Source organism: Leptinotarsa decemlineata, unplaced genomic scaffold (genome assembly GCF_025532065.1).
Source record: "Leptinotarsa decemlineata unplaced genomic scaffold, Ldec_3_MD MMD2_tig00003902_RagTag_RagTag, whole genome shotgun sequence".
Taxonomy (NCBI): domain Eukaryota; kingdom Metazoa; phylum Arthropoda; class Insecta; order Coleoptera; family Chrysomelidae; genus Leptinotarsa; species Leptinotarsa decemlineata.
This window is the reverse complement of record NW_027412598.1, coordinates 1,178,054-1,181,206: the sequence shown is the minus strand read 5'-3', so window position 1 is coordinate 1,181,206 and position 3,153 is coordinate 1,178,054. Positions and strand designations below refer to the sequence as shown.

Here is a 3,153-nt window from a genome sequence, read left to right as displayed (position 1 = left end):
CTTTCGGTTTCATTAATTTTAGAGGGCTGTTTAAAAATATTCCTAAGTGTTTTACTTTTGTTTCTGGATTCATTGACTTTTTTCAACAGCTTATTTATTTTATATGCATTGTTACAAATTTTAGAGTTCTCGTGTTTCCTCAAATGATTCAAGTATAAATGTTTATATTAAATATTTATGTTCGTAAAGGTTTTCTGCTTAGTGCACTAGTCTATATTCTGACTATCTCATTATTTTAATGAATCAAATTTTAAAATACACCTTATATGAATTTCTATACATGAAGTATTACATATGAAAACTAACAACGGCGCCGTGGCTTAGTTGGTTAAAGCGCCTGTCTAGTAAACAGGAGATCGTGAGTTCGAATCTCGCCGGGGCCTTGTAAATTTTTTTCCCTTTTTTTTTTTAATGATCGACTCTCATTAATTTGATTGAAATTAATTCTTGTTTTTTGCTTCGCTAGAATTCAACCCAACGTTTCATTCTTATATTAAACCATATTCATGGCTTCCTAAATCATTTCCGAAGGGGTAAGGTGGTTAAAGTGAAATTATTTCATCATTTTGACCCTCAACTCATCAATACACCTTGAATATTAAAATATCAACATTATTCCAAATGAAGATATTAGAATTGAACTATTTTACCAGAAATTACTTTTCACTGTGGTAATTTCTAGAGAAGTTTCCACATTGTTTGTGGGAAACTTCCAGAAAAAGACAAAATGCTTTTTGTGTTATAAAAAAATCACACATTCTTCGATGGATTCTGTAACATGCTTTATTATATCTTGAAATTGATATATTATAAAATATCGACATAATACATTTCAATTTTACCATTGTAACATAGTAATTTTATATGATAATGAAAGTGAGTATTATTTACGACATCAATATAAATTTAATGAAATTGCTATACATTTACTGATTTTTTTCGAAGTAGCTGTAATAGTTATCATAAAATATAATATCTTTAACCTATTTTACTGTACTAATGTTTCCCAAAGAAACAAACAACATGTATGTTTTTATACTTTTATATATTCGCAGACCAGTCCTCCATAAAGCAGTTCTCTAGCAAAAGTCGTATGATTTAAAACCTTTACATGGCGCAGTCAATCTAATTGATATAAATTAAATAAGTTTAAAAAGTGAAAATGCCTTGAAAGAAGAATCGGTTGTCCATCAGCACATTAATACTAATATAAAACAGCCAGAGCCAATGAGTATGGAAGGATGTCTCTCCGACAACTGGAAGTTTTTTAAACAAAAATTTGCACTTTTTCTTCAAGCAACACGAACTACGAATGAGCCTTCCGAATATAAATCATCGCTACTGTTAACTTGTATAGGAGACAAAATTCGGAAGATATACAACAATTTCACTTACGAGGCAGGAGAAGACAAAATGAATTTTGAAGTACTGGATAAAAAATTTGAAGAATATTTCAACCCGGAAAAAAATGTAACCTATGAACGGCACATGTTCCTTTCAAGGGATAAAAAGCCAGATGAAAGCATCGATGATTACATAACGGATCTTAGAGATCTGAGTGCATCATGTGAATTTGAAACCCTTACCGACAGTTTAATCACCAGTAAATTAATTTTGGGACTTAAGTCGGACGTAGAATTGCAAAATAAATTAATAAGAACAAAAAATATCTCCCTTTCAAAAGCTGTTGATATCTGTAGAGTAGTAGAAAGAACTAAGGAGCAACTGGAGAAAATTAGTAGTGTAAATAGTAACAACTTAACAGTAGACAAAATAAAGAAGAGAGGACATCATGGAGAAACTGGAGCAGCTGTTACAAAATTCACTTCAAAAGAAACTCGTTTTGTACCCAGGCCATCGACTAGTCAAGGCACATCAAGATGTCAGAGGGTGACAAATGAAAGTGTGCGTGTGAAAAATAATAGTGAATATGTGAAATCGGGAAAGTTTAACTGCTACCGCTGCGGAACTCAACACGAGAAGAATCGCTGCCCAGCCTTCGGAAAAATTTTGCTAAAATGTGTAAATCAGTTAGTGAAGTTCAGCTACAGGTATATGATGATTTGTTTATAGACTGTGTTAATGATAATGATGAAAATGAATGGAAAGTTTTATTAGATGTTCATAATGGTACAAAAATTCGATTTAAACTTGATACAGGTGCTCAGAATTCCTGCAAATTTTTTAGAAAAATTAGAAATTAATCCAAATAATTTAATCTATGATAAAGCTACTTTGAAAACCTATACAGGAGAAAAAATAAGAATTTTAGGAAAATGTAATTTAAATTGTAAAGTAAAATAATTATCTGAATACTTAACATTTTATATAGTAGATGAACAAAATATTGTACCAATATTAGGTAAAGAAGACTGTCAAAAATTAAAATTAATTCAGTTGGTCCATTCTCTGAAAGCAGAACACTCAAAAGATGCTCATTATGGAAAAATAATAAAAGAATTCAATGATGTATTTACAGGTTTGGGTTGTTTAGAAGGCACATTCAATATAGAATTAGAACCAAATGCTTGTCCAAAAATTCATGTTCCCAGAAAAGTTCCAATTGCTGTCCAAGAAAAATTAAAAAATAAATTATTAAAATTAGAAAAAAATAAAATAATTGTTAGAGTTGATCATCCCACAGATTGGGTAAATTCTTTAGTAATAGTAAATAAACCAAATGGAGACATACGAATTTGCATGAATCCTAAAGACCTTAATAGGGCCATCTAAAGAGAGCATTATCCATTACCATCAATAGATAACATAATATCAAAATTAAAAGGTGCTAAATTTTTCTCACTTCTAGATGCTTCTGATGCCTTTTATCAAATGAAATTAAACAGAAAAAGTTCGATGCTTTGCACATTTAATAAACCTAATGGACGCTATAGATTTTTACGACTTCCGTATGGGATAACACTTGCTTCAGAAGTTTTCGAAAAAAAGATTAAATTTCTGTTTGAAAATATACCTGGCGTAGAGTCTCATATCGATGATTTTTTGGTTTGGGGAACAACTAAAGAACAACATGATGAAAGACTAAATAAATTATTGATGCGATGTAGAGAAGTTAATTTAAAAATCAATTTAAGTAAATGTAAATTTGGCATAAATAATTTAATTTTCTTTGGTCATAAAATATCAGATAAA

General features: G+C 30.1%; 1 non-coding gene across 1 annotated transcript; it reads left to right on the top strand.

Moving 5' to 3' along the window:
* The first annotated feature begins 309 nt into the window (after window positions 1-309).
* TRNAT-AGU (transfer RNA threonine (anticodon AGU)) lies at window positions 310-383 on the top strand. Its single transcript has one exon. It is a non-coding gene; the product is annotated as a tRNA-Thr (tRNA).
* The last annotated feature ends 2,770 nt before the right edge of the window (window positions 384-3,153 follow it).